The 25418-nt window shown below is 34.9% G+C and overlaps 1 protein-coding gene and 3 non-coding genes across 4 annotated transcripts in view; 2 read left to right on the top strand and 2 right to left on the bottom strand.

The window, feature by feature from the left end:
• Nucleotides 1-25418, top strand: part of LOC114335682 (protein yellow-like) — a 332848-nt gene that overhangs the window by 145867 nt on the left and 161563 nt on the right. The window lies entirely within an intron of this gene.
• Trnag-ucc (transfer RNA glycine (anticodon UCC)) lies at nucleotides 18559-18630 on the bottom strand. The gene has a single exon. It is a non-coding gene; the product is annotated as a tRNA-Gly (tRNA).
• On the bottom strand, nucleotides 23568-23639 carry Trnag-ucc (transfer RNA glycine (anticodon UCC)). Its single transcript has one exon. It is a non-coding gene; the product is annotated as a tRNA-Gly (tRNA).
• Nucleotides 24196-24267, top strand: Trnag-ucc (transfer RNA glycine (anticodon UCC)). The gene has a single exon. It is a non-coding gene; the product is annotated as a tRNA-Gly (tRNA).

Here is a 25418-nt window from a genome sequence, read left to right as displayed (position 1 = left end):
CAAGGCATCCCAATGTTTCGTTCACCGATTAAACTCGTCCGGGACTGCCTTGTTCGAAGAACTGTTGTTTTAGTTGGTAGGGGACTGGTCAGGTCTGTATTCGGCGCATATAACCCATATTTTGGATGCTAGCGCCTAGCATGTGTTCCTTTCAGAATCGAATCCAACAGTACTAGGGACACCTTTCCTAGTCGGTTTAGAACCTTTCCATCCCAATAAAAAAAAAGGTCTCTATAATCTTACTTAACCATGTAAAGATATGTGTTGGATTTTATATCATCATCAGTGGTGTTACAGCTCTTTATGAGCCAAAGCCTTCTTCAGAACAATCCTCCATTCGCCCCTGTCTCTCTCAACTCTTCTCCATGCTCTAATTCCAATAGATTTCAAATGTGGAATTTGGATTTTATAAATGTTCAAAATATCTCTGTTTTAAAATATCTCAAAAACTGTTTTATGTGCACATTTGTACTAAAGTAAGTTAGGTTCAATCGAACTATTTTTGGTCCCAGAATGTGTGATTTAATTTATGACCTGCTTTTTTGTTACACCCTCTATATCCATTGTTATAAATTGTGCTAAATATTTTGGATAAGATTTTTAAGTTTTCTTCATTTTAAGTTTCAGGAATTCTGGATAAATCTCATCGGGTCCAGCCGCTTTACCATGTTTTATTCCCCTCAGAACGGTTCTCTATTCCTGACGTCATTATACTTGGCCCCTTGGCCCCATTTCTGTCTGATGTTGGCTACGAAAAGGGGGTGTTATTATTGTGTGTCTAGGAGTGTCTTATTATTATAGTGGAGTTTATTTGTATTTTTCTATATGTGTTTTTGCCATTGTTTATATCTTGAGTATTCCATTCCTTATGCTGTTACTTCATATCTGAAGGTGTTATATTATGCTTTTCTACATTCAGAATAATTGCACTTTTAATCTGAATCCAAAAAATGTGTTGATAGTGGAACTTTAGTCAAATATCTCAAAACACATCCTCTAGTTACGTAGGTTAGATATGAGTATGAGTAGGATAGAAGTTTATATTTGTGACGCACCTGTGATATTGTTATTATTTTCAGGCGCGGATATAGGGGGGGTCAACAGGTTCATGGACCCCCCTATTGTATTTAGTCTATAAGTTTTTTTTATTATTTATTATTTTTTTTCTGTTAACTCTAAACTTTAAGCCATCAGTACAACACTAAATTACACGACAATCGCTTCCAAAGAATTGAAAGAAGCCATAAAATATAATAAAACACCATTCTCTGAAAAATAATCTGCAGGCGCATTTGTTTGGGTACCGGTGGAACCATAAACAACGAAAATATTTTTCTCAATTCAAAGAATAACAAAAATGATATTTTAAAATGCAAATAAATTACACTGGGTATAAACCTTATCTCATGAAAACTCACGTTTCAAATTTGCGATACAATAAAGTTATACATTTGTATTTTACTAGATAATCCATGCGTACCTACCCATTGATGGTAGAAAGGTTAATCTTTATGGTAAAGAAGGACCAGTGAGATTAATAGTCGTGAATTGTCTATCAATTCTTTTGATACCGTAGGTATCTGGGATTATATAGTGTATTTTATCCTTAGAATAAGTGTGAGTCGTATGGGTAAATCTGGAAAATATAATATTTGATTTGAGGTAAGTCTGCCCCCCCCCCCCTCCTATTATGAATTTCTACATTAAATAATTACGACTTCAAGATACAATAGGCGACCGGCAGCAACCCGTAAAATTACGTTATACCGACCACGAAATTCAACTTTAAGGTGAATGACCAGTTTTGGCCATGATGGCAAAAGTTGAGTGACAAAATTTGAAATTTAGCTTTTTAGTAACATTTATGTTAAAATATAGAGTACAGGGAATAAAATTATTTAAAAAAAACTTTTAATTTGAAGCTAGGACAAATAATCCCCGGACAAATAATCCCGGACAAAAAATCCCCACAAATTATCCCCGGACAAAAAATCCCCGGACAAAAAATCCCCACAAAAAATCCCCACAATTAATCCCCACAAATAATCCCCGGACAAATAATCTCCGGACAAAAAATCCCCGCAAAAAATCCCGGACAGATAATCCCCACAATTTTTTTTGGACAAAATATCCCCACAAAAAATCCCGGACAAAAAATCCCCAAGAAATAATTTTGCCGAAAAAAGTTGTCAAATGAATGTTTATAATCCAAGGATGGTACTAAAGATGAGAAATTTAGACTGTCTGTCCGTCGGTACGTCCGACCGCGAATATAACTACTCCGTCATTATGCCAGGTAGAATGACAAATGAGGTGTCGAATGAACGGTTATAATCCAACGATGGTACTAAAGATGAGCAATTTGGTCCGTCGGTCTGCCTGACCGCGAATATACCTTCTCCGTCACTGTACCAGGTAGAATGACAAATAAGGTGTCGAATGAAAGCTTATAACCAAGGATGGTACTAAAGATGATAAATTTGACCAAGGCTGTCTGTCCATCTGTCTGTACGACCCCGAATGTAACTACTCCGTCATTATGCCAGGTAGAATGACAAATGAGGTGTCGAATGAACGGTTATTATCCAGCGATGGTACTAAAGATGAGCAATTTGGTCCGTCGGTCTGCCTGACCGCAAATATAACTCCTCCGTCACTGTACCAGGTAGAATGACAAATGAGGTGTCGAATGAAAGCTTATAATCCAAGTATGGTACTAAAGATGAGAAATTTGACCAAGGCTGTCTGTCCATCTGTCCGTCCGACCGCGAATGTAACTACTCCGTCATTATGCCAAGTAGAATGAAAAATAAGGTATCGAATGAACGGTTATAATTCAACGATGGTACTAAAGATGAGAAATTTGGTCCGTCGGTCTGCCTGACCGCGAATATAACTCCTCCGTCACTGTACTAGCTAGAATGACAAATGAGGTGTCGACTGAAAGCTCATAATCCAAGGATGGTACTAAAGATGAGCAATTTGGTCCGTCGGTCTGTCTGACCGCAAATATTACTCCTCCGTCACTGTACCAGGTAGAATGACAAATAAGGTGTCGAATGAAAGCTTATAACCAAGGATGGTACTAAAGATGATAAATTTGACCAAGACTGTCTGTCCATCTGTCCGTCCGACCGCGAATGTAACTATTCCGTCATTATGCCAGGTAGAATGACAAATGAGGTGTTGAATGAACGGTTATAATCCAACGATGGTACTAAAGATGAGCAATTTGGTCCGTCGGTCTGTCTGACCGCAAATATAACTATTCCGTCACTGTACCAGGTAGAATGACAAATAAGGTTTCGATTGAAAGCTTATAACCAAGGATGGTATTAAAGATGATAAATTTGACCAAGACTGTCTGTCCATCTGTCCGTACGACCCCGAATGTAACTACTCCGTCATTATGCCAGGCAGGTAGAATGACAAATGAAGTGTCGAATGAACGGTTATTATCCAACGATGGTACCAAAGATGAGCAATTTGGTCCGTCGGTCTGCCTGACCGCGAATATAACTCCTCTGTCACTGTACCAGGTAGAATGACAAATGAGGTATCGAATGAACGGTTATAATTCAAAGATGGTACTAAAGATGAGAAATTTGGTCCGTCGGTCTGCCTGACCGCGAATATAACTCCTCCGTCACTGTACTAGCTAGAATGACAAATGAGGTGTTGACTGAAAGCTCATAATCCAAGGATGGTACTAAAGATGAGCAATTTGGTCCGTCGGTCTGTCTGACCGCAAATATTACTCCTCCGTCACTGTACCAGGTAGAATGACAAATAAGGTGTCGAATGAAAGCTTATAACCAAGGATGGTACTAAAGATGATAAATTTGACCAAGACTGTCTGTCCATCTGTCCGTCCGACCGCGAATGTAACTATTCCGTCATTATGCCAGGTAGAATGACAAATGAGGTGTTGAATGAACGGTTATAATCCAACGATGGTACTAAAGATGAGCAATTTGGTCCGTCGGTCTGTCTGACCGCAAATATAACTCCTCCGTCACTGTACCAGGTAGAATGACAAATAAGGTTTCGATTGAAAGCTTACAATCAAGGATGGTATTAAAGATGATAAATTTGACCAAGACTGTCTGTCCATCTGTCCGTACGACCCCGAATGTAACTACTCCGTCATTATGCCAGGCAGGTAGAATGACAAATGAGGTGTCGAATGAACGGTTATTATCCAACGATGGTACCAAAGATGAGCAATTTGGTCCGTCGGTCTGCCTGACCGCGAATATAACTCCTCTGTCACTGTACCAGGTAGAATGACAAATGAGGTATCGAATGAACGGTTATAATTCAACGATGGTACTAAAGATGAGAAATTTGGTCCGTCGGTCTGCCTGACCGCGAATATAACTCCTCCGTCACTGTACTAGGAAGAATGACAAATGAGGTGTCAAATGAAAGCTTATAATCCAAGGATGGTACTAAAGATGAGAAATTTGACCAAAGCTGGCTGTCCATCTGTCCGTCCGACCGCGAATGTAACTATTCCGTCATTATGCCAGGTAGAATGACAAATGAGGTGTCGAATGAAAGCTTATAATCCAAGGATGGTACTAAAGATGAGAAATTTGACCAAGGCTGTCTGTCCATCTGTCCGTCCGACCGCGAATGTAACTACTCCATCATTATGCCAGGTAGAATGACAAATGAGGTATCGAATGAACGGTTATAATTCAACGATGGTACTAAAGATGAGAAATTTGGTCCGGCGGTCTGCCTGACCGCGAATATAACTCCTCCGTCACTGTACTAGGTAGAATGACAAATGAGTTGTCGAATGAAAGCTTATAATACAAAGATGGTACTAAAGATGAGAAATTTAACCAAGGCTGGATGTCCATGTGTCCGTCCGACCGCGAATGTAACTACTCCGTCATTATGCCAGGTAGAATGACAAATAAGGTGTCGAATGAATGGTTATAATTCAACGATGGTACTAAAGATGAGCAATTTGGTCCGTCGGTCTGCCTGACCGCGATTATAACTCCTCCGTCACTGTACCAGGTAGAATGGCAAATAAGGTGTCGAATGAAAGCTTATAACCGAGGATGGTACTAAAGATGAAACATTTGACTAAGGCTGTCTGTTCATCTGTCCGTGCGAGCGCGAATGTAAATACTCCGTCATTATGCCAGGGAAAATGACAAATGAGGTTTCGAATGAACGATTATAATCCAACGATGGTACTAAAGATGAGCAATTAGGTCCGTCGGTCTGCCTGACCGCAAATATAACTTCTCCGTTACTGTACCAGGTAGAATGACAAATGAGGTGTCGAATGAAAACTTATAATCCAAGGATGGTACTAAAGGTGAGAAATTTGACCAAGGACTTCCGGTTTTAGAAATGCGACCGGAAGTATTGTTTTAAAGTCACCGGAATAGTAAAAGTGATATATTATTCGACGAGCTTTCGCAAGGAGAGGACAAATATATACTTCCGGTTTTATGAGTGTCTTTGCGTCTGTCCTCCTACATACAACTCCTCCGTATTAATACAGATATAATGAAAAATAATGAGGTTTTGAATGAAAGCTTATAACACAAGGATGTTATTAGAAATGAGTAATTTGACATCGGACTTCAGTTTTAGAGTTGCAACCGCAAGTACCTGTTTTAAAGTGACTCAAAGTATGATATGAATGTAAATGAAGATGATCCAAAATTAGTAAAATCCTATATGCATCGACGCAAAGTTACTCGAAGAGTTCAAATATCGACTTCCAGTTCTACTTTCGATTACTTTGGATGAAAACCTAGGACTTACGAAGTCCAATTACTTGTTAACACATGCTCTTGTGAACATAAACGGAAAGAAATAACACGAGTAGCGTTCATCGGCAAATCATCAACGGCTGATAGCAAAACTCTACGAAACTACAAACGATTTCCTACTAACAAGGTTATAGTCTAAGATCCGAATATATTTATGTCGACCTGCATCCATCTGCTTTCCGGATAAAACGTTTTTTTTTTTAATTAAATGTCATACATAGACAAAAACGACTTGCATAGCTTGCCTATTAAAATCGTGTCATAGCTATCCTTAAGGTGGGGTGAGCATCGAGTTTGAAATAAATATTTCAAGCATATTTTTTTAAATTTTTTTGAACGTATGATAGAATTCTTAAGATCCCATGGACTGATCGGGTCACAAATGAGGAGGTCCTTATAGAAGATTGGGGAAAAACCGAGAAGTATTAACCACCATCAAATCTTAAAAGTTGGAATACTTTGGACACATTATGCGAAATGAATCCAGATATGCCCTCCTACAAGCCATCCTGCAAGGAAAAATATTTGGAAAGCGAGGTCCAGGAAGAAGAAGAACATCCTGGTTAAAGAACCTCAGAACCTGGTTCAACACAACATCTGTGCAGCTTTTCCGCGTTGCTGCAGATAAAGTGAAGATTGCCATGATGATCGCCAACATTCGTCACGGATAGGCACATCAAGAAGAAAAAAAAGTATTATTTTATTTTTAAATTAAATAAGCATATTTATTCACTATAATTCGATGAATTAAAAAAAAATAAGGAAAAATATTAAACAATAAGCCAACGCTCAGTGAATCATGTGAATCAAAAAGATCAAAAATATTTTATTAGCTTATGAGTTTATCGAGCATAACTCTGTCGAGATTTTTTAGTTATAACGATTTTTGACTTTTTAGTATTACTCAGAAGTCAAAACCAAATTTTTGCTCAAGATTGGGTGAAAATCAACATATTTATTATAATAAAAAATAAGCATAAACCAAAAAAACTGTATGTGCACTTTGTATGCACATTAAAAATTCGATTAAAATTCACATCCTTATTCCAGTCAAAACACGATAATTAAGAAGTTGCTGATGTGACATTTCTATAATCGACCGAGGAACACATTAATTTTTTATTATTTATGTTGATAACGTGAACGGTATCAAATATCACATCATGGACATCTGTATTGATTTAAATAATAAAAAATGTGGCAACGAGTCTCGAAGAGTTATAACGCCATTGATGATGATGATGATGACGATGACTAAATACTTTTTACGTTAAATTTACAAAAATGAACAGGTTTTTTTTGTATTACAACCAATATTATCGTTTTCAGGACCAGCAATTATCATCACAAATAGGAAATGTTTTGAACAGGGTTATACAAAGCAGAGTGAGCAAAAGATTTAATATAAGCGAATAATTACAACATGATTCCCAGAGCCTTAGCTCATTCCCCATATGCTGCACGATTTTTGAAAGAACTCACAATTGGAATTCGGAATTCGATATTTGGTAATCGAAATTACAATTCATGCTTAAATTTAATTGCTAATCAATATTTTCGTACCAAAAAGCGGTTGCCCATCTGTACATTAATGGAACGCAGATTCAGATAGAGCGCGTTAAACAGTCTTGCTACCTATTACATTATTATAAATATTACTGCTCATTATTATAAATAATGAGCAGTAGAGTAGAAAAGTTGAAAATAGTGGAGGTATTTAGCATTAACGGTTCTACTTTAAAATCAAGATGACGGCTAACGCTTCAGCGGAATTCAGTCGCAATTTTAAATTTATACCACTATTGACCTCCCCTAAAGGTTAGAATTATAAAATTTGGGGCAGCTCGAAAACAAGATTCAATTCAATAATTATGCTTCCCCTTTTTTTTTAATATATTCCCGCTTAACTCAAAAAATATCAACCGCACGACAAAAATTGTCAAAAAGAAATTGTAGGAAATCATATTTGAAACAATTTTAAATATTCGTAAAAAAAATGAAAGAGATCAAAATTATGTAAAAGTTAATTCCATCTACTAAGTTCTATTTTTGTATAGGTACCTACATTTTTATCGTAAAACTCATTATCGAGACAATTCAATAGTTATGCTCTAACTCTAACCGTCACTATTTTCCCCCACAACTCGGAAAATATCGACATCATAAAATAGCTATTTGTATAACAAGGGAGGAAAGTGCTAATTTTCCTCCCGAGAATGAAGTTTACTGCCCGACGCGTAGCGGAGGGCAGTAATCATTCAAGGGAGGAAAAGGCACTTTACTCCCATGTTATACATATGGTTTTTCCACCTTCCTCAAATAACAAGTCATTTTTTCATTTTTACTTAATTTATTTATATAACTAATCAACAAAATTTATTAGAACTAAAACTAACAAATACGTACAATATAACTGTCAACTGTCAAATATAAGTCAAATTAATAATGTAAACATTGTTAAATCAAAATAACAATTTACTGTTTTTTACCATTCTGCAAAATACAGAGTGTTTTATAAATAAACGTTAAAATGTATAGAAACTTACGTAATAGAAAATAGATATTGTACAGGGCGTCAATAAGTTACATTTCATGAATGAAATACCATGACGTCACTTTTACTTTTCCTCCCTAGGGAGGAAAAATATTTTCCTCCCTAGGGAGGAAAAGTACAACTTTGCTCCCTACAATCAGGTCCGGAAAAGTATACTTTCGGTAGAGGTAGGTGGAAATAGTTATTTTCCTAACTAGTGCGGAAAGTAATATTTTCACGCACGAGACTGCCGTTGACCCGAACGACGCTATAGCGGAGTTCGGGCAAGCAGTCGAGTGCGGGGAAGACACTTTCCGCACGAGTTAGGAATAATATTTTTTCTAAGGCCGTACGTTTGGAAAAAAGCCACAAAAAATAGAGTTATATCAATTTTTATTTAGAAGTGAACATACACAAATCAATTCTTTGACAAGGTAGTCAAAACCAAACTTTCAATATAATGGGTTACCACGACGACGATATTGGTTTCCATTTCCATGACGACAATTCAAAACCATTGTAATTGTCTACTGATCTGATATCTCTCCTGATCTGATATGTCTCCAATAACGGACATAAATGCAACAAAGACAAAGTTACTTGTGGTTAGTAAACAAGACGTCGGCCCTATGCAACTAATTGTCAATGATAAATCAATAACAAAAGTTAACCATTTTAAATACCTAGGATGTTGAATAAACGAGACACTAAATCCGGATGAAGAAATTAAAACTCGTATAGAAATTGCAAGAGGAGCATTTATGAAACTTAGATCTATTCTCAGCAACTCTCAGCTGAACTTACAACTAAGAATCAAGTTCCTAAAATGTTATGTGTATCCTGTAATACTATATGGATGTGAAACCTGGATCATGAAGGTTAACATGATGAACAAATTAGAAGCCTTTGAGATGTGGTCGTATCGTAGAATGCTCAGAATATCTTGGGTTCAACGCATTTCAAACAGAGAAGTCTTAAATAAAGTAGGTCAAGGCGAAGATGACTTAATGAAGATGATAAAAAAAAAACTTGAATATCTGGGGCATATAATGAGAGGTAGCAGATACAGGATGCTGCAGTTAATACTCAATGGAAAGATCGACGGAAAAAGCGGAATTGGTCGAAAGAAATATTCATTGCTCCGAAACCTTCGTCAATGGACTGGCTTATCAGCAGATCAATTGTTACATGCCGCACAAGATCGAGAACGATATCGGCAAATTGTTATGGAAGCTACCCACGCCTAAAAATTTGGGCACGGTACTTAAAGAAGAAGAAGAAGACTGATCTGACTTTTAAATATTATGTCAAAATAATTTTATTTCATCGAATTATCGCAGTAATTTCATTAAAACATGAACACAATAAGATAAATTTAAAAAAATTAGTAAATAATATCTAAATATTAGTTTATTGAATGTATTATAATATATTATAATGCCATATTACAAGGTATTTTACTTTCCCACACGCCGTGCGGAAAAAATTTACCTTCACGCACGCCGTGCGGGAAAGTGCAACTTTCGGAAACGAAATGCGTGCGTGAATCTTTAGTACATACCATCGTTGGATTATAACCGTTCATTCGTCACCTCATCTGTCATTCTGCCTGGCATAATGACGGAGTAGTTACATTCGCTGTCGGACGGACCGATGGACAGACAGCCTCGGTCAAATTTCTCATCTTTAGTACTATCCTTGGATTATAAGCTTTTATTCGACACCTCATTTGTCATTCTACCTGGTATAGTGACGGAGGAGTTATATTCGCGGTCAGGCAGACCGACATACCAAATTGCTCATCTTTAGTACCATCGTTGGATTATAACCGTTCATTCGACATCCCATTTGTCATTCTACCCGACATAATGACGGAGTAGTTAAATTCGCGGTCGGACAGACAGATGGACAGACAGCCTTGGTCAAATTTATCATCTTGGCTATAAGCTTTCATTCGACACCTTATTTGTCATTCTACCTGGTACAGTGACGGAGGAGTTATATTCGCGGTCAGGCAGACCGACGGACCAAATTGCTCATCTTTAGTACCATCGTTGGATTATAACCGTTCATTCGACACCTCATTTGTCATTCTACCTGGCGTAATGACGGAGTAATTACATTCGCGGTCGGACGGACAGATTGACAGACAGCCTTGGTCAAATTTCTCATCTTTAGTACCATCCTTGGATTATAAGTTTTCATTCGACACCTTATTTATCATTCTACCTAGTACAGTGACGGAGGAGTTATATTCGCGCTCAGGCAGACCGACGGGCCAAATTGCTCATCTTTAGTACCAACGTTGGATTATAACCGTTCATTCGACACCTCATTTGTCATTCTAACTGGTATAATGACGGAGTAGTTACATTCGCGGTCGGACGGACAGATGGACAGACTGCCTTGGTCAAATTTCTCATCTTTAGTACCATCCTTGGTTATAAGCTTTCATTCGACACCTTATTTGTCATTCTACGTGGTACAGTGACGTAAAAGTTATATTCGCGGTCAGGCAGACCGACGGACCAAATTGCTCATCTTTAGTACCATTGTTGGATTATAACCGTTCATTCGACACCTCATTTGTCATACTACCTGGCATAATGACGGAGTAGTTACATTCGCGGTCTGACGGACAAACGGACATACAGCCTTGGTCAAATTTCTCAACTTTAGTACCATCCTTGGTTATAAGCTTTCATTCGACACCTTATTTGTCATTCTACCTGGTACAGTGACAGAAGAGTTACATTCGCGGTCAGGCAGACCGACGAACGAAATTGCTCATCTTTAGTACCATCGTTGGATTATAACCCTTCATTCGACACCTCATTTGTCATTCTACCTGGCATAATGACGGAATAGTTACATTCGCGGTCTGACGGACAGACGGACAGACAGCCTTGGTCAAATTTCTCAACTTTAGTACCATCCTTGGTTATAAGCTTTCATTCGACACCTTATTTGTCATTCTACCAGGTACAGTTGCGGAGGAGTTATATTCGCGGTCAGGCAGACCGAAGTACCAAATTTCTCATCTTTATTTCCATCGTTGGATTATAACCCTTCATTCGACACCTCATTTCTCATTCTACCTGGCATAATGACGGAGTAGTTACATTCGCGGTCTGACAGACAGACGGACAGACAGCCTTGGTCAAATTTCTCAACTTTAGTACCATCCTTGGTTATAAGCTTTCATTCGACACCTTATTTGTCATTCTACCTGGTACAGTGACGGAAGAGTTACATTCGCGGTCAGGCAGACCGACGGACCAAATTGCTCATATTTAGTACCATCGTTGGATTATACCCCTTCATTCGACACCTCATTTGTCATTCTACTTGGCATAATGACGGAGTAGTTACATTCGCAGTCTGACGGACAGGCGGACAGACAGCCTTGGTCAAATTTCTCAACTTTAGTACCATCCTTGGTTATAAGCTTTCATTCGACACCTTATTTGTCATTCTACCTGGTACAATGACGGAAGAGTTACATTCGCGGTCAGGCAGACCGACGGACCAAATTGCTCATCTTTAGTCCCATCGTTGGATTATAACCCTTCATTCGACACCTCATTTGTCATTCTACCTGGCATAATGACGGAGTAGTTACATTCGCGGTCTGACGGACAGACGGACAGACAGCCTTCGTCAAATTTCTCATCTTTAGTACCATCCTTGGTTATAAGCTTTCATTAGACACCTAATTTGTCATTCTACCTGGTACAGTGACGGAGGAGTTATATTCGCGGTCAGGCAGACCGACTGACCAAATTGCTCATCTTTAGTACCATCGTTGGATTATAACCGTTCATTCGACACCCCATTTGTCATTCTACCTGGCATAATGACGGAGTAGTTATATTCGCGGTCGGACGTACCGACGGACAGACAGTCTAAATTTCTCATCTTTAGTTTAGTACCATCCTTGGATTATATGCATTCATTTGACAACTTTATTCGGCAAAAATATTTCTTGGGGATTTTTTGTCCGGGATTTTTTGTGGGGATATTTTGTCCAAAAAAATTTATGGGGATTATCTGTCCGGGATTTTTTGTGGGGATTTTTTGTCCGGGGATTATTTGTCCGGGGATTATTTGTGGGGATTATTTGTAGGGATTTTTTGTGGGGATTTTTTGTCCGGGGATTTTTTGTCCGGGGATAATTTGTGGGGATTTTTTGTCCGGGATTATTTGTCCGGGGATTATTTGTCCGGACCCCACTTTTTTCCTATTGCATATTTTGACTTGAAATTTTTCAATAAAATTTTCAAAAGGAAATATTTACAGCGACCAAAGAAACAGCGAGTTAAATTTGAAAAATCACCAAAAATTAATTTTTCGCATTTTTGCATAAATTCTAGATAAAAATAAACTTGATATTCGGATTCAGCGACCTCGAAAACATAAAGAATGACCAAAATTTGCCATTCACCTATCATGGTCGCTTTTTCGATTTCTAAGCTTAGAAATCAAAAGCATAATAATTTGAATTAGGGGTGTACCGCTCGCCTACAATGATTACTTTCCTTCTACGTTATTTTAGTAACGATATTTGAAGGATTCATCCTCAAAGTAGTACATAGTTAAATGGTGTTCTCCTTTTTGTCATATAACAAGAAAGGAAAATTTAAAGAGGGTGGGTTTTCCTAAAAATTAAATTTTCATTATTAGTCCGTTCTTTAACGGTAAAATATTGCAAAACCTCTAAATTTTAAAGAACCGCTTGGATTGACGTGAAATTTGGCATACGCATAGCTAACAAGTCAAAGAAAAAAAGTGATATTGTGCCGATATGTGCTTTTGGCCTGGGGGTGGTTTTCACCCCCTTTTGGGGGTGGAAAAATATTCGTCCAAAGAAGGTCAGGAAATGGATAAACTGGCTAATTAAGTAACTTTTGTTCTATAGAGTTTTTTCATTAAGTCAATACTTTTCGAGTTATTTGGCAGTTAATATGTTCATTTTTTCAACAAAATAACCACGCTTCTAGACGGTTTTTCGCAAATAACTCAAATAGTAAGAATTTTGTCGAAAAAACATTCTTAGCAAAAATATAGCCTGTAAAAATTTAAAAAAAAATGGTGTATATATCACGTCTCTACACCTAGTAGAAGCAGAGTTATAGCTAATGAAAAATAGGTTCATATTCGTCAAACTCCAAATGGAATACTTTAACGTGAAATAACCAAAAATGAAGCACATTTCGGGGAAAACTCATTACAACTTATTTAAAGTGTTAAAAAAAAGCTTCATTTTTGTTTTATAAAAAAAATTTCTAGCATCAAAATTAAACAAGTTACGCTCAAAATAAAGTTAATCCCTTTTGATTTTGGTAAAAAAATCGAGAAAATCACCCCCTAATTAGTATCTTAAATGAACTTAATCTTTACGACTTCACAAGTTTCTTGACTCGTGTATATATTGTTTATATGATCTGTAAGTTTCATCGGTTCAAAGTCCTTATTATTGAAAGGGCTGTAGTTAAAAGGGGTTGAACGAGTCACTGATCACGAATGTATGCAAATTTAGAAACACCAAATCTTAATCAATTTTTGTCTAACAGAAAAACAAAAAAATACATGATATTCAGAAGAGCAAATCTGACTTTTTTTTGTTTTTCGAGATTTTTGGTATCTCTAACAATTTTTAAGTTATTTTGAAAAAACATATTTTTCAAAATTTAAATTTTTAAAAATTTTATTTTGAAACCAAATTTTTTTAAAAATAAGCACTTTCAATCGATGAAACTTACAGATCATATAAACACCACATAAGTAAAATAACTTGTGGAGCGGTAACGATTAATTTCATTTAAGTTGCTGATTAGGGGGTGGTCTTCCCGATTTTTTTTTTGCAAAAACAAAAGGGACCAACTTTATTTTGAGCGTAACTTGCTTAAATTTAATGCTAGAAACTTTTTGTAAAAACAAAAATAAAGCATTTTTTAGACACTTTAAAAAAGTTATAATGGGTTTTTCCCAAAAAGTGCTTAATTTTTTGGATATTTCACGTCGAAATATTCTATTTGAAATTTGGTGAATATGAATCTATATTTCATTGGCTATAACTCTGGTTCTACGAGATCCAGAGACCTAACACGTACACCTTTTTTTTACTTTTTTATAGGCTATATTTTTGCTAAGAACGTTTTTTCGATAAAATACTTACTTTTTGAATTATTTGCAAAAAACGTCTAAAAATGTGGTTATTTTGTTGAAAAATGAACATAGTCACTCGCAAATAACTCGAAAAGTGTTAACTTGGCGAAAAAGCTCTATAGAACAAAAGTTACTTAAAATTAGTCAGTTTACCCATTTCCGGACTTATTTTGGACATATATTTTTTCACCCCCAAGAGGGGGTGAAAGTCACCCCCAGGGCAAAAGCACACATCGGCACAATATCACTTTTTTTCTTTGACATGTAAGCTATACGTATGCCAAATTTCATGTCAATCCAAGCGGTTCTTTAAAATTTAGAGCAAAAACCGTGAAAGAATGGACTATATTTTCCGAATCTTTTTCAAGGTAAAATTTTTCGTTTTCACGACCTACCGTTATGCTTTTTTGCAAGTTATTTATCGTGAAAACTAACAAACTTACATAATATACTAACAATACTCCTCTTTCGATATTTAAAATGGCATAAGAGAGAAAATTGTCGGAGCACATACTTTTTTTCAAAAGAAAATTTTCCAGGAAACCCGACAGTTTCCACATATTTACTTTCGTTGATTTCATCTTTTAGGTAGATACTCTCAAAGGTATACAGAACAATAATATCGTGGTTTAACTTCGTCGAAAATGCGACGGTCTATAATTATTTAAGTGGCTTTAGTTTCATTATAGTGAGTAACCTTTAATTTAGTTTGCGGGCTTTGTTTCTTTATGCTCGTTGAAGCATAAAATAATTGAAAAATAAAAACAATTACATATTTACAATCTAAAACAAGATTAGATTAAATATAATTTGTCATAATAGTCACAAACAATACGTCTATTATATTATTACACAAAGCACTAGGTAGGTATATAATAATTATTTCACAATATTACTTGGTATTGTTTTTGTTTTATCTATCCAAAAATGTAAAAATATACAGGGCGTTTTATTAAAAAAAAAACGAAGTTATAAGCAACTTCCGGTATAAACGCCCTCCGGTATATAGATCACCCTCCAGAACCCCGTCATTCCAATTTTCATGATTCTGCTCCCTTTAGTTCTCGAGATATTTCTAATAGGCCCTTTATTTGCCTCACCCTGTATAATATTTATTTTATATCATACATTTATTTTCTTTTTAATTTTATTATAACAAAGTATTTTTTTAGCCTTTTGGCTTATTGTGCATTCTTCCGTTTGTTCTCATGACACATGACACCCAGTCCAATAAAGAAGTGCCCTTCATTAGCCTCTAAAGTGTGTAAAGGTCCATTGGGTTAGTGCTATATGTTTTTGGACATGGTCTGTAGTCTCCATATATAATAGTCTCAAAGTGATTTTAGCAAACCTATAATGATTTTGAGCTGATTCCTGTTCATTTTGCGCAGTTATTCGGCGTTCTTCGCGCATGTCTGAGAGAGTTGGCCGAAAGTCCCTTATAATAACCAAACAATTTCTTTTGGATGAAAAATTTGAAATTAAAAATCACACTAAATTTTTTTAATTTTATTTTCACCCCTGTAACTTATTAAAATAAACATTAAAAAGTTTTCAGGGACTTTCGAACCTCGGTAATAATGTAATCTTTCATTATACGTTTAAATTTTTCAAAAATATGTACTTAAAAAATTTAAAAAAAATGAATGCATTTAAATCACATTAGCGCGAAATTTTGCGCCTACGCCCTTAATATCATGGCCTGATTAGTAACATGGTCGGTATCTTTAGGATATTAAATAACAAATATTACCAACAATTATAATAATTGTGAATAAATCTATTTTGTTCCATATTTCCTCTGTTCCAATTTCATCCTCTCTGGTACTCTGGTGATTTGTAGATATCTTCTCATAAGTTCAATTTAATTGTTCGTATTTTAATTCGCATCGTTGTTATCATTGTAGAGATGTTGAAAAAGTATCTATTCGTTACAAAGTACTCGTTACTTACGAATACCGAAAGTAACGATTACTTTACAGAGAGGCAAATCGTTACTTTGATTACTTTGATTACTTCGTTACTTCGTACCAATCGTATCAGAGCGAGTAACGACTATTGTATCTACAACCAGTAGGTACAATTGATTACTTTCTACCAATCATATCCCAGCGAGTAAAAACAGATCGGAGAAGGTCGTTGTTAAATCGGAATACCTATACAAAATACCTACCTACTGAGAAATACGATTCTCAATATGATTACCGGTACTCAAATACAAAAATAACAAAAGTAATCATAGTAAATTTTATCCCTTAAACAGATCGGTGAAGCTCGCTGTTATATCGGAATACCTATACAAAATACCTACGTACTGAGAAATACGATTCTCGATATGATTACTGGTACACAAATACAAAAGTAACAAAAGTAATCATAGTAATCAAAGTAACGAATACTGCAAATGATTACTTTATACAAAAGTAACGATGTGTAACGAATACTCGAAAGTAACTATAATCAATATCACTATAATATCATTGGTGATACCATTTTTTACAGGGTATACAGGGTATACAGGGTGTTAGTAAATAAGTATGAAAAATTTTAAGGGCTAATTCTACATGAAAAATTAATGCCGGTTTGGTCTATAAACATTGTCCTCAAATGCTTAGTTTCCGAGATACGGGGTGTTGAAATTTTTATTTCAAACTGCCAATTCATTTATTGCTCTAAGACCAGTTGAGCAATGAAAACGAAATTTGGTGAATTTTATGAGGTAGTTATTACACATTTTTTGATTTTTAAATTCCACGTCTAATTTATGATAAAAAACCTATCTTGCCTTTTTTCATATGATGCACCGTTTTTATGCAGAAAAATAAAACATCTTGACGCGTATTTTTCATTTTTTAATACGTTATCAATAAATATCCAATATAATAATACTAAACTGGAACAATAACAGAAAATATTACTAAATGATTATAACTAGGTGCAGAGCTACAACAAATGTTAAAAATGATCTCCTTTAGAGGTCATAGAAGAATTTTATATTCATCATTGGCGCGCGTACGGGTAATGGTCTGAATTTTTTTAAGAGAAAAATAGTACGCCGCTAAGATATGTCAAATTAAAAATCATTTTTGAATTGCTGGCTCAATTTACGACAAAAAATCTTTCTTGCCTTTTTTTTTCATATGCGGCGCTGTTTTTATGTAAAAAATAAAACATCTTAATGTTTACAAAGTATTTGAACTAATTTTCTATGCATATGGAAACTACCTCAAATACTTTGTAAGCGTTAAGATGTTTTATTTTTTTGTATAAAAACTGCGCCTCGTATGATAAAAAGGAAAGAAGGATTTTTTGTGTTAAATGTAACCAGCAATTCAAATATTATTTTTAGTTTGACATATCTCAGTGGCGTACTATTTTTTTCTTCGAAAAATTCAGACCATTACCCGTACGCGCGCCAATGATGAATATAAAATTCTTCTGTTACCTGTAAAGGAGATCATTTTAAACATTTTTTGCAGCTTTGCACCTAGTTGCACCTAATTGAAATCGTATTAGTAATATTTTCTGTTATTGTTCTAGTTTAGTATTTTGGATAGTTCTTGATAGTGTATTAGGAAATGAAAAATACGCGCCAAAATGTTTTATTTTTCTGCATAAAAACGGTGCATCATATGAAAAAAAGGCAAGAAAGTTTTTTTATCAAAAATTAAACGTGGAATTTAAAAACAATTTTTAATTTAAAATATCTCAGTTGCGTACTATTTTTTCTTTAAAAAAATTCAGACTATTACCCGTATGCCCGCCAATGATGAATAAAAAATTCTTAGTTGTATGTCAAAAAATGCACAATAACTACCTCCTAAAACTCACCAAATTTTATTTTCATAGCTCAACTGGTCTTAGAGCAATAAATAAATTGGCAGTTTGAAATAAAAATTTCAACACCCCATATCTCGGAAACTAAGGATTTGCGGACATATGTTTATAGAGCAAACCGGCATTATTTTTTATGTAGAATTAGCCCTTAAAATTTTTCATACTTATTTACTAACACCCTGTATACTTTAACATGAAAACAAAAATTAAAAAGTATGCGATGGCCGGGAATCGAACCCGGATCAACTGCTTGGAAGGCAACTATGCTGACCATTACACCACCATCGCATGTATACGTAGTTAGAAATAAGCATCAGGGCCGGATTGGGATAAATCACGTTAACCTCTTTAAATATTTAGTTCAACATAACTCAATAAATGATTTGTTTGAAACTAAAATAAGGATTCTCTTGTTGTGACTTGTTTTGTTTTATTCAAGAATAATTGATAATTAATTTTTTTCCCAATCAAAATATAATTTTTGTTCTTTATTTCTAATTTACATCATCATCATCGAGCCTTCTTCGTCCAAAGTTGAACATAGGCCTCCCCTAATTTCTTTCTGTTCTGTCGGTCTTGAGCTTCCTACAACCAATTTCCTGAGACCATTTTGACATTGTTTGTTCATCGTGTAGGTATAGTTCACAGGTAATGGATTTTGAGAAGAGCTATGACCCTGAAAATTTCATGTAAACTTGTGTACGAAATCGGCATGACCATAGCTCTTGTCAAAATCCAATACCTCTAGCTCTACTTCTTGTCTGTTCGTGGTCTCCACATTGAATTTTTTTGGGTACAGCGCCAGTCGTTCATTCTGGCTACATGACCCATCCAATTCCACTTCAGCCATGCTATTCGTTCTATGACATCTGACGCCTGTCCTTTTTTCTGTCCTCATTTTTTTTTCTTTAATTTTGGACCATTTTGGAGAGGTAAATTTCCTCATTTTCTCTCCCCTGTTTTATATGGAGCCTAAGTCGCGTCGTCGTGAATAATGTTCGCAAAACTATTATAATATACAGTGGAACCCCGATAAGTCGGCCCCCGATAGCCCGGAAGTCCGGCTAACCCGGACCGATTTTCATCAGATAAACATTTTGATTTTCAATATTTTGTATTTTTCAATTTAATTGTGGCTTATTTCCAATCAAAATAGTTAATTATCAAACAAACCTTTCAACAATAAAAATGTATGTAATATAATATTTGAGAGATAACGTGTACTTATGTGTGTAATTTGAACTATAGGATATTAAAAATGACTCATAGCACACGCCGAAGAAACAACAGCCACCTGTCTGTAGTATCTATTCCTCTTTATTTCAAACTGTCAGCATTGTTTAGGAAAGACTATTTAAAAAATTCTTTTATAAACAATGGTCTTTAGTATTGTGTGTCTTGTATTGTTCGCTTCCATTTGCTTACGTTTGGGTTTGGTGTTTTTTTTAGTAATTTTAATGAGTAGGTAATACTGTGCATATTTATAAATATATTTCATGTTATTTCAATTCTAACGGAGTTTATCTGTAAGTATACCGTATTTTATTAATTTTTACCATATTCTCCGGCTATCTCGGATTTTCGATAACCCGGATCGGTCGCGGTCCCGATTAATCCGAGTTATCGAGGTTCCACTGTACTACCATATTATATTATATACTAATAGATAATAGATATACAGTGATGAGCATGCTAATAACCGGCAAATAGCAGAAAAGATGGAAAACGTATTAATTTGTGAGATAAGAAGAAATGAAACTACTCGAGTTGGGAAATTGAGCGATATTAACCTATGAATTAACATTATGTTGATTGTTTCCCACCTTTAAACGTATCGGATGAGTTTGGCAAGTGCCACTGTCACAGTGACAGTTTTAGTTGACATACTCATCTGATACGTGTAAAGGTGGGAAACAATCAATATAATATAAATTCATAGGTTAATATCGCTCAATTTCCCAGCTCGACTAGTTTCATTTCTTGTTATCTCACAACTTAATACGTTTTCCATCTTTTGTGCTATTTTGCCGGTTATTAGCTCGCTCATCACTGTATAAATAATCATTTAAACAACTCAATATTAATTTCAGTACTATATTCTGTTTACTTTGTCGCATGCATTAGTGTTGCCCAAAATCGGTCTTGGTCTTGTTCTTGCGTCTTCGCAAGACCAATACCAAGACCAAGACCGCTTAATTTTAGCAAGACCAAGACCAAGACTTACCGTGCAAGACTTGAGCAAGAACAAGACTAAGCCTGCGAGACTCTTGCGTCTTGCAGTTAGAATTGAGGGTCGTTTTAGGGAGTAAATTAGTTAGGCTATATTTCTAGATACTATACGAGAAACAAAAAAAAATGGTAACAAAAATTTTGAAAATTGGACTTATGCGCATTACGAACAATACCATAAACATACATAAAGCGAATCAAAATATCCATACGACTTCTCTGAAATTAATTGTCAGGATTATGAGAATAGTCGCCTTCTAATCATACCATAATATAACCGGATTCTGTTAACCGAGATACGATAGTACCAAGCGGCGCCGCTAGGAGGAGCACTCCAACAATGCGTCTCAGAATACTTTAACGAAACGTGGTCATTTTGTACTCTAAACCGAGTAAGGTATGAAAAAGAAAAGAAAATAATAGTTTTCGTTTTGATTCAATTCGAGTCTCCTGCCATCCTCTGGCAGGAAACTCGAATTGAATCAAAACGAAAACGATTATTTTCTTTTCTTTAACAATAATAAAGTTATAAATTATTGTCAAACTTTAAAAAATTTTGGGTGGCGGAATTTTGTGCCGGTGAGTGTAAATAACTTTTATAAAGGATTTTATTGTTTTTTGTTTTTTTAATTTAGAATTTTATTTTTATTTAGATTTACTTTGACTTTTAATTTATATCTACATATTTAGGTACAAACTGAAATTGGTTAGTTACCTATTATAGGTATGTAGTATAATACTGTCCAAGTAAAAAATATTGTGGAATAGCTTTAAGCCGGTGAAATATGATATTCTTCAAATATAGATATTAGGTCAAACGTTTAAGAAGCGGCCCTTTGAAGGCATCTGTGTTTTTACGGCCAGAACTCCCGCATATCTATTCACAAGTTTCGTGCAAAACCTTAGTTTTAGTTCGGTAGCTAGCAGTGTATTAGTACTGGAGTTGTGTTAATTGATACGAGTGTTTTGTTTGCTGTAATTATTTTGAATATTGGTTTAGTATTTCGTTTGGAGAGTGTCAAGTGTTGATTATTGTAATTTAATTAATGTGAATAGTGATGTGGCGCCCGTGGGATAATGTAAATATCGCGTACGATAACGCTGATATTGCAGAAATTGCCAGTGCTAGTGTGAATGTAATTACTAAAAAAAAAAAGAGCTCGTAAAGAAGATTCGAATGCATTTAAATGCAGAAACACAGCAAGTATGTTTGAATGTATACAAAAATCTACGTACGAAATTCGGCTTCGATGAAACACTATTGGCACAAGCCACCTCTGATTTAACAGAAATTCCACTTTCTACTGTATATAGAATAGTTAAAAATGAACCCTGTCATCGCAAGAAACGATGTGACTACAAATTTTCAAGACCTTTAAATCCTTCACTTGTAAAACTATTGAAAACCACAATATACGACTGCTACAAAAGTAATGAAATACCTACAATAGAAATAATAAGAAAGAAATTGGAAACAACCGGTCGAAATATGAACTGCTGTGAGAAAACTCTTCAAAATTGGATAAAAAAAATGGGCTTTAAGTTCAAAAAAATAAATAAACGTCAAGCAATTATGGAAAGCCAAAGAATAGTCAACAGACGTAATATGTACCTAGAAGAAATTACTAAATATAGGCAAGAAAATAGGAGAATTTATTATTTAGATGAAACTTGGTATGATACCCACGATACAGTAAAGAAAGGATGGACAGATGGTTCAAGCATGTGCATACCAGAAATGCCTGCAAATAAAGGCTCGCGACTAATTATTGTACATTGCGGAGGAAGTGAGGGATGGGTTCCGAATGCTTTAAAATTATGTGGGAAGAAAATGGAAGATTGTAACGTTGAGTACCACAAGAATATGGAAGCTGACATTTTTGAAGATTGGTTTGAAAACTCGCTGATCCCAAACTTGAAGAAAAACAGCGTAATAGTGCTTGACAACGCTTCCTATCATTCCCGACAGCTCACTAAAATACCAAATACATCTTCAAAGGAAGCTGACCTGCAAAATTTTTTAATGGAAAATGATTTGTATTTCGAAGATTTTTACACAAAAAAACAACTTATTGAAGTTCTACACACGAAGCAATTTAGAAAATTATACGCTCTAGAGAGTATTGCCGAAAAGCATGGACACACTATATTGAGACTTCCTTCATACTTTTGTGTTTTCAATCCTATTGAGTTAATTTGGCGACAATTAAAACCAAGTATAAGGCGTTCAAATACATTTCCTAAATTTTACAAAAAAGTAATTGAGATAATTAAAAAATAAGTAGCCAATATTACCAAAGTAGACTGGCAGAAAAGAATCGCCAAAGTGATCAAAGTGGAAGAATATTATAAGAAGATTGGGCACTTCCACATTAATGGTGGAAATAAATTTATTATTGAATTGGGCGATGATAGTGACGAAGAAAATACGGAAGAAGGAGAAAATGAGTTAAGTGTATCAGTGTTTTAATTGTTGTGTTGTGCAATTCATTTTCCAAGCATAAGTGTACTAATGAAATGACTCGGTTAAAAAAATATTTTTAGATTTTGTATTTTTAATAAAAAAAAGAGCGGGGGCATGCTTGCATTTTGTGCTGAATTTTAAAAGTTTTGAACTGTATACCTAAAGTAATTTTAGATCTAACTGTGTTTTTATAAAGTTCTTTTAGTATCAGTAATTATAACAATAACAAGATTAATTATAAAAGCTATTCTACATCAGTTATTAATGCAAGCATGCGGTAAGAGGGAGGTCCCTGTGAGGTTAAATGTTATTAAAAAATTGATAAAATTAATTTTAACACATACAGTATTATGTCCTGCTTTAACGGTATTTACCTAAGTATAAATAAATATTTTTAACTACATATTTAATTACCAGAAAACACCAGCTGCCGGCCTAATATTAAAGAAGAACAACCCAAAGCTACAAATCTTACCTATTACACTATATAGATTGCTTGAACAATACCATACATAATAAAAAACAAAAAAGATGCGATGGCCGGGAATCGAACCCGGATCAACTGCTTGGAAGGCAACTATGCTGACCATTACACCACCATCGCATTTACATTCTACTAGAAATAAATGTCAGCAGCGGGTTTGAATTAAATAAGCGCTTTAATAATTAAAGATAATAATAATTATTATGAATAATAATTTCATGCATATTAACTATAAATTATTAATAGTTATTCAATTTTAATTAGCAATATTTGTTCTTTTTATTGAATAAATAAAATAAGATTGATTGTAATTTGTACAATAATTGTGGACGTCCAACTATCACTGCAAACTACTATTAGTGAGTAGTAGTAGTACCTAGGTATAGTAGGTTGTTGGTATTGGTATTAGTAGCTTAGTAGTATGTAAATACAAATGTACATAGTTGATAGTTCATAGTTGGAGAACTACATACACATTTAGGATGCCTTAATGAATTAACAATTCTGGTTTCCTACTTATTTTGAATATTTTGAATGCGCTTATTTGTGTAAAATTATTAAATTATGGACATTTTTTTCGTAAATGTCCATAATGGAATAGTTTTTGACCTGGGTAAAAGAATAAAAACAAGATGTAACACGTCTGCTTTTAAAATTACAAATTCGGCGCGCATGTGCGATGGTGGTGTAATGGTCAGCATAGTTGCCTTCCAAGCAGTTGATCCGGGTTCGATTCCCGGCCATCGCATTACATTTTTGTATAAAACACAATTTTATGATATTTATTTTGATTATTAAGTTATTATCTAATTACACAAACATTTATTTAAATGTGCATCTGTGTTTCAAGTTAAATTATCACTATGTAATATAGGTACCTACTTGAGCACCTAAGTATTGAAACGGTTCAAAAGAACTCAATTTTCTTGCCTCACCCAGAAACCAAAAATCGTAAATGTATTGTAACACATTTTTGTCTCACCCTATAGACATATGAATATCGTTTCATATGCCAAGTAAATTTTAGGAATTTATTTCTGTCTTGAAAAAACGTGAGTATAATTCTATATGGGATTGTAGTTTATCAGTTTTGTTAAAGAAATACGTTATATTATTTTTGCAGTCATGTCTAATTTCGGTTTTCTGTGTTTATATTATCGCTCGAAAAGTGAACTTAAAACAGTCAGTTTGTGATGTAAAAAACAGTTACATTGTAGCTAAATATCGTTTTGGCTCCTGGAATCTTGGGAGTTAGATACACATACGTGCTGCTTTAAGTATTAGAGAGCACATGTGTTAATTGTGGACTCTCTAATCTTTCTTGAAAACTGTGGAACTGGGAGAGGTTTGCTGACTTTGCAAACTGATTTTTGATGGTTCCCTACTAAGTAGTTTGGGCTTAAAATATATTTTGTTTTTTCCTATTGGTCGATAGTAAATGTAGGAAGCTTAGTCATTTTTTTATTAGTCAATACTGAAAGAGGAAAGAATTACGCTTTTTTCTTATTGGTTGATTTAATGAGTAGGGTAGAATGAGAGAAATGGAGTGGGTTTTTGGAAGGAAGCGTTTTGGTTTTGAGGGTATTCATTCAAGGTGAGAAAAAGAGTTCAAATTTTGGAAGTGGAAGTCAGAGGTTGGTTGTAGCCTCAGACAGAGACCGCTTATAGCGGTTTCTAAAGAGTTGAGTTGAATTTTTAGTTTGAGTTTTTTAAGTGGAAGTTTGATTGAGAACTTAAATGAGAATGTAGAGATGGCGTTGCCGCGTTCAGGCAAAAAGCTGGTTAGTTTTAGTGTGTAATACACTAAGTTTTTTTTGGAAGCAGTCATGGATAAAGTCATGCATTAGGTGTCAATATTAATAATAAATACTTCAAGAAGTTAATTAGAAGATATTTAAA

This window comes from Diabrotica virgifera, chromosome 7 (assembly GCF_917563875.1).
Source record: "Diabrotica virgifera virgifera chromosome 7, PGI_DIABVI_V3a".
Lineage (NCBI taxonomy): Eukaryota > Metazoa > Arthropoda > Insecta > Coleoptera > Chrysomelidae > Diabrotica > Diabrotica virgifera.
Note: the sequence above shows the minus strand (reverse complement) of the source record. Positions and strands in the feature narration are given on the sequence as shown.